This window comes from Pipra filicauda, unplaced genomic scaffold (assembly GCF_003945595.2).
Source record: "Pipra filicauda isolate LSUMZ 115617 unplaced genomic scaffold, ASM394559v2 scaffold177_size2800117_pilon, whole genome shotgun sequence".
Lineage (NCBI taxonomy): Eukaryota > Metazoa > Chordata > Aves > Passeriformes > Pipridae > Pipra > Pipra filicauda.
Window position 1 is genome coordinate 1,366,458 of NW_024104284.1, and position 10,205 is coordinate 1,376,662.

A 10,205-nucleotide genomic window follows, 5' to 3' on the forward strand; every position below is an offset into this window, starting at 1 on the left:
TTGGTTTAAGTGAGTGCAGGGTTTTTTTATTTCAATAGGTAATCTAATTATGACAGCTGAGCACTGCACCGATTTGAAACCTACTTGAAAGAGGTTTATTTGCTTAGCTTTTTGATTTTTTTCTTCCAACTAACTGCATACCAAGTTAGTACAGGCTAGGCTGTTGATCACTGGCACCCAACATCAATTTCAAACCACAATTGCACTAACACTGGGTTTGGACAGAGATTTCAGTGGGATTTGTATATGTTTACATCATGCCTGAATTTGCCCTGATTCTGCATTCCAGTTAATGCAGCTGGCATTTCAAGAGTCCTAAGAACTAAAGGACCAGGACTATTACATAATATCAAATGCTACAACAAGCTATGGGGTATATTTTTACAACTATTACTCATGCAATATGGTTTTAACTCCATAAGCAGTGTCACATACTTGTTTTAGCACAAGTAAAACGGGTCCATCTGGAACAAGTATTTACAGGGTGCTTAGGTACTACAATTACAGATGTGCTGGTAATTAAGAAAAATTAGATGTAAGATGTATTATGGAACAGTGGGATGTTTACATGTTTGACTCCAAGTAGGAAATACTGCTGAAATATTTAACAATAGAAATAGGCCTAGGAAGACCACACTTCGCTAAAGCAAAAGATGCATCCCGTTGCTCCTGAAAGCTGCTGCCTGGCTTTTTCCATAACAACTGCAGTGCAACATCAGAACCCTCTGAAGCAGGCAATATCCCTCCTATGCCTCCATACAAGTTTTATCTTACACATAGCAGCTGTTGCCTAGAGACGTCCCTGGCTGGATCAGAAGTTTGCAGCATTTGACAGGAGCCCTTATTGTCTCATGCTACTCATGTGAGCAAAAGTAGAGAGACCTCAGTAAATACAAACAATAAAAGTGATAGAAATCAACCATTTTAAGTGTTCTGTCCAAAAACTATCAGTGTGACTGAGAAGACCAATTTCATTATATTCTTTCAAGATACACTGGATAAAGTTAATATTGAATTAAAATCTATGTGTAATGTGTTATAAGAAAAGGTGTGTGCTGCTAACCGTCATCCTTAGTCAAAATGTGTATGAACTGCTGGCCCCAGTTTGCTAGTTTGCATGCAATTATACTTGTTTTCAATCCACAACTTCAGTATGAATTACAGAATAATTTTGTATAATTTAAAATAGGAAATAGTAGCCTTTATTAATCTTACCTAGATACTGCTTTAGCTTCTGGAATGAATGCATGACTTATGTATGATTCTGAAATAGTTTTTAACAGCTACGATATAAACAAATGAAGAGATTGTACACAGAAGAAGTGGTCAAAATCTAGTTTGAAAGCAAATACATTGGTGTTTCTCAGTTTTTCACTTTCCAAAATAAAAGTATGTTTGTTTTTTTCAGTAGATATGTTGCATTTTAAAAGCATAATGTAACAGGTGTAAAAAAATAGTGTTGGTGTATATATTTATAGGCACCAATAGTGTAAACTATAGGTATACTCAGTACTGTAACTGCAAAATAAATAAGTAGTTTGGCAGGGTGAAGGGAAAGTTTCAACATAAAGGTAGGTTTTAAATGTATCTAATACTATCAACTCTCTTTTGATATTTCTTAACACCCTACATTACTCCTCTCTTCTAGAAATCTCATGAGGGTAATTACACTTACGATTGCCACACAAAAATACTGGTAAGCTTTGGTCTCCAGGTCATCTGAAGTAGCTGCTCTACCCAAAAGTGATGGATTTTCCCTAAAGGCCGAGAAATCAGGTCTGTGACATTCTGAGGGCAGAGCTATGAGATCTTCTCCAGATTTAAGAGTAATGTAACTTTTCTAACTACAATAGCCTTCATTTAAGCAACGTCTTAGCTATTACACTGAACTATAGAAAATTACTTTCTATTTTCCAATAAGGTTCAATAGTTTTATGGAGAGGGTTTAATACTGTCTATGGTACCTAAGAATCAGTGAGAATGACACTTTCATTTTTTGCCCAAAAGCCTCAGCTCAAAAGACACAGAAACATGTTAGTAACTGTTTATAAAAGAAATCTGGCTGAAGACAACATAAATGTCTTTAATCCAAGTTATTTGGAGAATTATCTGTTTGCAAGATAGGGTGTGAAATGAAAGGAGTACATTGCAATCTATAAGCATCCTTGAGAAAGAGCTAATTTTTCTAATTGAAATTCAGGCTTTTACTCCAGCTCAGTGTGGAAACAGAACTGCCTAAAATTTGAAAATAATCCTTCACTGTGAATAATAATTTGCTTGCAAAAATGAACAAGTAAAATCAAATATACCACTTATGACAAGGAGCAGCTTGCTAGCACTCTAACAGGTGATAAAAGCTATACTCAGTACTTCCTCACAAGACTAAGTTCCAAGAAGAATGCACTACAAATGAGAGATTACCACTGAGCTGACAAAATAATCAAGTCCTATTGTTCTGTAAAGACTATAAAACACATCATTTCACACACATGCCATTTTTCCATAGTTCATCCTCCCACTACTACTTAAGCCTTCCTCATCTTTCATTTAGCTCCTGGAATAAAGTGAGAATTTACAAACCATTGCAAATTTTTTTTTTTCACAGCAATAACTTACATTTCTGCCAGTGATATAAATACAGTGCACTGTATAACATGAATCAGCTCAGTAAGGCTAGACTGTCTTTTCTCCAACTATTTTCCACCAACATGAACAAAACCAGTTTTGTCAGCACTTCCTATAAGGTGAACAGGAAGATGGAAAGTTCCTCTTTGTTTTTAAGCTCTGAATTAGTCACACCCAGAATTCTTTTTTCTGCAAGAAAAATATGTTTGTTCACTAACCACAGCAACAATAGGTTTATTTGTTGCAAAGTCCATTTTGTTATTATTTCCTAAATGCATTTCATATTTTTTTCCTGATGTGTTATTCATGTCACTGCTCAACAGTAGATGGAGCAGTGGATCATTACTGTATTTTAGTTATTTGTGTCAAATATTGCATAATTTTTCTGCTGCTGACATATGAGACTGCAGAAAAGCTAAGAAAATTATACAGAGAAAATAATTATTAATGAAAGCATTTAGAATTAGGAAGAAAATTGCAAGAAGAGCAATCCAAGCTCACTTTGACAAATTGTTAAGACAAACCTGCATTTATGACTAATATAAGTGACTCATAAACACACATTCAAATTACGAACTTTGCATTAGCTTAATACAGTAAATATGTATGTCCTTAACTTTGAAACGTTCAGTCACACATATTTTTCTTATGGTGATCAGGAAGGGTGAAGTACCTTCTAAAAGAGAAGTGCATAAATACTGCACATTGTGGGCCTTTAATGAAAATGAAAAAGTAGAAGACTAAGTTATAATAGATGGGTGATTTATTTTATACTTGGATCAATGCTTTTCCTGTAAACTGTTTTTAAGAAACTGAACACAATAAGTTCCTTTGCACCTTACGGTAACTATACATGACCCTCATTTGTTCAGCAGGGGTTAGATTCTCACATATCTGTAACCATACAAAATGAAGCATTTAGTTTAAGATGATCATCCCAACCCTCATCTTCAGGAGAGAGAGAGAGAGACACTTCCAGTCCACGTGTCTAGGGAGGGGACTCAATTTTGAAGTCTCCCCTCCTCACAGACACAGCTCTCAGGTTTTGATGGCTACAGCTCCCTCAAGAATCCAAACTTTGTCAAACCCAATAGTATAATTTCTCTTAAAATCAATTGGGTCTCAATAGTAATTATATTCACAGAAATTTCAGTTGACACATGCTCTATTTTGAAACTTCGTATAATTAGTCAGAGTCAGGCTGCCAATATTTGTTGTTACAAATCAAGGCCAGAGGAAAACTTCTCGGATGGCTTCAAAGACCCAGTTCTCATCTCCAAGCCCAGCTCCCTCCCCCGCTTCCTTCCAGCAGCATTAACTTTTTCTCTGCAATCTCACAAATCGGAAAAAGAGTAACCTCTAAAGCTGTTTTAGACTGAAGGTCAGAATTCAAAGGATTGGTAACTTTATCCACAGAGCCTTGCAATCACATTGCTATTGGAAACACACTCAGAAGCACCAGCACTCGAGATGTTTTTATTAAGCAATGTCAATAGGTACAAAATTTGAAGGTGGGTTTGTTGCTTTTTTTTTCTCCCATAGTGTAAGGTTTATCAAGACTCATATTTGCAAGAGATCAAATTGCTTTCTGCCACCGAATTTTAGTTTAGTGTTCTGTGGGGTAAGGAAACTGGGCTCTGTGTTACATGCTAATGAAAACAGCAGCTTTGGTTTGTTTATCTAAATACTTAAAGAGAGGCACCTCTTGCAGCCAAAATGTAAACAAAGCTTAAACTCTTTTTACTGTTTGAATACTTCTAGGCTACTAATACAGATTTATTTTTTAATTAATGGCATTATACAGATTTTCTACATATATATCCTGCTTGACAATCTAACTTTCCAAAGAAATATTTAATTCTTAAAGCAATTATTCATAATTACACCTATATTTTGAGCCCATGAACATAAGATGACAGATGCCTTTCAAATCTGGGCTCAAGGGGAAAAAAAAAATAATGGAGGACAGTCGGAACTTTTGTCCCTGCAAACCTGTCACTGATTTAGGGGGAAATAGGTTAAAATAAGGATTTCAAGAAGGTTTCACAAGAATTAAGAACAAGCAAAATTTTGATTCCCATATCTAAAAAGCCCAAATCATATACCTTGCCCCTCTGTCACGTACCATGTTTGCATGCCCAAAAGATGGAAGCATTCATATCCACCCAAGTGATTCACCTGATGAAGTTCTAAAAATGTGTCTTTAAGGATGCCTTGCCTTCTACCATACAGGAATCTCTATACACAACCATCTCCATTAAACAATGTTGCTAAACTAGGCACAGACAAATGAAAGTACACCTGGCACTGGATGCCAATTTATGAGCTGAGAGACACACCCTGAATTTTAACAGCTCATCTGGAAAGCAGCAAATCCTAAATTAGAGACACCTAGGAAAATTTAGTAGATTTAGTAGCCTAAAAATGCACTAACTTGAAACATATTCCACCAATGTACTCCACCACAGACGACTGCTTGCTGAAATAAAGTCAAAATTAAACTGCTGAAGACTGTAAGCTGCATATGATGCCTTATGGTGCCCGAGACAAAACAAGGGCTCCATTTCCCTGGGTGAGGAGCTGCCACCAGTTCCATCAAGCCCAATGGGCTGTGGCCATACAGTAAAGCATCCCCAGCCCCTGCAGCCACTGATGAATTGCTTACCCACCCCTCAGTGCAAAGGAAAACAAGGGTTCAGAATGAAGGCTCCCCTCCTGAACCTTAATCCACGTCTAGAATGGTTTTGAATTCAGAAATAGGCTCAGGAACTGTGTGGTGCCTACAGTTGGAAAAAGGAGAAATCCAAGGGATGGAGAGGGGTTACCCCTCAGTTGGGCACAGTTCGGGTAATGTAAGGCTTTTGTTCCTCTGTGAGACCTGAAAAAAGCTGTCACAAACCAGCAATGATAGCCCTACAGTGCGTTTCTCTTCTCTCCCTTCTCCTCTCTCATAAAATCCTCATTGGTTTTAGTTCGTCTTTTTAATGAGAAAATACTATTCATATTTTTACCTTCAAAATACTATAAAACACTGTGTATGCATCTCTAAAGCTTGAATTTAAACAGGATCAACATCATGTTAAGTATTTTTTTTAAGGAATTGGCCTCAGACATATGTGGTATACCAAGCACAGCAGGAGCTTTATACAAATCTTTCTCTACTAGTTGATGAATTACAGGATTTGGCTCTTATTTTTCTGGTCAGTGAGTAAATAATAGTAAATAATTATGCAGCATGCATCATAGACTAACAACTTTTAGGAAACTATTTTTTACATCAATCTATTATGGGGTTGCCTAAAATTGGTTTTACCATCTGATGAATATGCAGGATGAAATGCATTTGAGCAGGTGTAGTGGGTTGACCCTGGCTGGATGCCAGGTACCCACTAAAGCCACTCTCTCACTCCCCTCTGCAACTGGACAGAGGAGAGAAAAAAAACAGTGAAGGATTCATGAGATAAGAGCTGGGAGAGGTCACTTACTGATCACCATCACAGGCAAAACAAACTCAAAATGGGGATATTAATGAAATTCATTACTAACAGGATCAGAGAAAAAGAGTGAGAAGTAAAATAATCTTAAAAACATCTTCCCCCCTCCCCTCCTTCCTTCCAAGTTTTAATTCCTCCCCCACAGTGGTGCAGGGAGACAGGGAATGGGAAGTTACAGTCAGTTGTTTCTGCCACTGCTCAGGGAGAGGAGTCCTTCCCCTGCTCCTGTGGGGTCCCTCCCATGGGAGACAGTCCTTCACAAACCTCTCCAGCATGCATCCATCCCATGGGCAACAGTTCTTCCCAAACTGCTGTCCCATGGGTCACTTCTCCATGGGGTGCAGTCCTTCACCAGTGAGCTGTACCGACGTAGGTCCCACACAGGGGCCACAAGTCACACCAGGGAAAACCTGCTCCTGTGTGGGCTCCTGTGGGCTCCTCTTTCCATGGGCTGCAGGTCCCCGGCAGGACCCTGCTCCATCCTGGGCCTCCCACAGGGTCACAGCCTCCTTCGGATATCCAGCCGCTCTGGTGTGGGCTCCACCATGGGCTGCAGGTGGGTCTCTGCACCCCAATGTTCCTCCATGGGCTGCAGGGGCACAGCTGCTCCACCATGGGCTGCACCACGGGCTGCAGGGCCTCAGCTCCGGTGCCTGGAGCACCTCCTGCCCCTCCTTCTGCACTGACCTTGGTGTTATGTTGTTATTCCCATGGTCTCACTCCGCGCTTCCCTTGCTGCAATTTTTCAACTGTGCAATAGCTTTCTGTTCTTAAATATGTTATCACAGATGTGTTACTATCATTCCTAATTGGCCTCCCTTGGCCAGCAGCAGGAAGCCCATCCTGGAGCCGGCTGGCATTGGCTCTACCAGACAGGGAAAGCTTCTATCAGCTTCTAACAGAAGCCACCCCTGTAGCTACCCCCACTACCAAAACCCAGCCCCAGAAACCCAATACAGCAGGTCCTACATTACAAGGTTCCTGTCAACCCCAGGCCACCGTCCTGCAGTCCAGTCCTGAGGTGGACTGTGGTACCATTAATATTCATTATGACCTCAAAAAGGCTGTGTACTGCTGGTTGGAGTCTACACTAATAGCCCAGGTTGCAGGAAACAGGTCTAGTAATCTTGTCATGTTTGGATGCACTGAAGTCTGTCAAGACACTAGTTTCTCAAAATTTGAATGGGTACCATAAAATGGCTTGAAGTGAATGGCAATGAAAAAATATCTGTAAGTTAATACGCAGTAAAAATGTTTCCTATTAATTTAGTAAGTGAAGTGGACTTCAGAGACCCTGAATAAGAGGTTTGAAGAGTTATGTTTACATTTGGTTTAGAAATTCATGACTATGAATAAAAAATGAATAAATCACAGTGATTTAAGAGATTGATTTGAGACACTGATTTGCTAAATCTTTACACTCACCTAACCTTGCAAGACATAAGTTTCTCTGTTTTAATAAAAATGCACTACACAGCTTAAAGATACTTGCCAAATGTCCAACTTTAGTGCTGTTTAAACATGTGTACAGCTTTTCTCTTGCTAGAAAGTCCACGTATAATACCAATAATCTTCCCTCAAATATCTGAGAACTAATAATATGCAAAGTATTAGCAATTGGAAAGCAGTGATGTCATTTAACAGTCAAAACCCATGAAAGTACATGTGCAGATGTCAGTGGAAATGTGATAAATTAATATATAATAAAAACAGTGATATCCAGATTTTGTAAGATTTTCATATGGGTGTCATGTGCTCAAGGAAATTACTAATTCATTTAGTATCTTCTTTAGCATATGAAAATTTGTTTTTTTCCTTCCATCCTAGAGGAACTAATAAGCCACAGCATCCTTCCCTGCCTAACATTAAATGCAATGATATCCAAATTAACATCTCCACAGGGTGGGTTCCACTGAAAGAAGTAGTAAATGCAGTAAATTTTCTTCACTTGAATGGATCTTGGATTAGCTCTGTGATTTGAAAATCCCAAAGAATGTACTCTTTACTTTGCTTGCCTTTCTGAAACGTGCAAATGGATTCACGAAACAGAAATTAAAAAAAGAAAAAAAAAAATTGAAACATCCTTTTATGAAAGGTTGACAGAAACAAGTATGCTTTGAAATGTTCAAACTGACGTTCAGCCTGTAAAACTGATGTTTAGCACCTGAACTCTGGTATTCCAGTCACAGATGGAATGCCAAATAAAGGTTAGCATCTTATTAATGACTGTTGGTTAACAGTTACAGTTAAAATTAAAATTTATAACAAGGTAATAATATAATGAATAATTATTCTGGATAATTATGTATTGGATTAACAAAGTGAAGGCAACATTTTTTCTTGTTTACCAGAAAAAAACCAAATACCCTAGACTCCTCCTACCTCCAGAACTGGCCTTAGCTCTCAACCTAACTTACAACACAATCCAAATAATAGTACTGGACACTATCTAAGAAAAATTAAGTAATTAACAATGTCAAAAAGGAACTGGTGCTTAAATTGTGCTACCGAGCATACTGAGTGCCATTTCTCCCACTGCAGAGCTGAGCACATTGCAAAGACTGTTCTCTGCTGCCTAAGGCAAGCTAGGATTCAGAAAACATCTCAACACTCATATGCTCATGCAAATACAATTTGTTAGGTCCAGATACCGCATCTCTTGCAGCACAACAGAGTACCTTGGCTTGATGGTGAAAATAAAACTTTTTTTTTTTTTTTAGGGAACTCTCTTGCCCTGAAAAGAGCTACTCCTAAAAAATAGTGTTTTCAAAATTTCCCATAAATTCTTTTACAAACATTTGGGCTGAATCAAATGAAGCCCTGACTTCCTGCAAGTCTAAAACATGTAAATACCAATTTATCATTTAAAGTGCGTTTGTTTTCCTCACCTGCCTGCAGTTACAAGTCTGACTTCATTAGCTGAAATTTGCTAAATGCATCCCAATTATCTTTTCATAACTGCACTCTGAAAGACTGCTTCATTTCCTCACTCTTTATGACCTTATCTGATTATTTCTTCATTTACATAATTCCTTGTTAGCTCCAGAAATTATTTGTCAGAAAATATTTATCAGAGAAGTCCACATATTGTCCAACACAGCAGTCTCTCACTCCTAACCATGTTATAAATACCTTCCAAGGAGTTTGTTCTCCCACACAGGGGTGACTGCCCTATTGGTGTCGGAAGCTTATTTCTCTTCTTTTGACTTTGAAGATAAGAGAAAGGAGGGGATGTATTTATTAGATCTCTTTTGTATTCACTCTATCAGCTCTCTTGATCTGAACCACTGAAGTAGGAATCACTGATATTCTGAATTATATTGGCAGTGGGAACAGTCCAGTGGCAATACAAGCTGGGTGGCATTTTTTTATACAGGTTTTGCTCTCCAGCTGTTCATGAGCTGCCATCAACAGCTAAGGATTCCCACATTCACCTAGCACAATTTTCCCAGCCCTCTCTCAATTTACCCATTGGTCACCCAATTTACACAATTTATGTTTCTTTACACGAGCCAGTGAAACTCTCCCCTCCTAGGGGAAGAACCACACATTATTCGCAAGGGGAATTTATTGTCTTAGATTTTCCATAGGATAGAGAGGGTGTTTATATTTTGTTTGTGACGTGTAGGGGATCACTCTTTCTGATACTGATCCATTTGCTTTATATTTCTCCTCACCCCTTTAACCATTCTTGTGCTGTGTCCTGCTAGGAAAGGCGTGAGTGTTTCAGTCCTACTGGAGAAGCAACTGTTTCTTTTTTTCAGTCTGGGGTCCTGGGGAGAAATTTCCTTGCTTCTCAGCTTCAGCAGAGGAGGATGTTTGGGTTAAGCTGTGTTATATAGAGAGAAAGCATAACATTTCTTTTCTCTTGATCTTTTGTATCCAGTATTCAGCCCATAGTTTTGTCAGTTAAGATGAACTGACAAAACCCATGACAGACTAATTGGTGATGGAATTATTTGGCAGAAGATTGCTGCTCGGTTTAACAAGACTTCAAAATGTGAAAACCACTTGGCAGACAGGGAAAGCTGCAGAATATCTACTTTTCATGACAGGTTTTTTAAGGGTTATGTTGATTCAGAATTA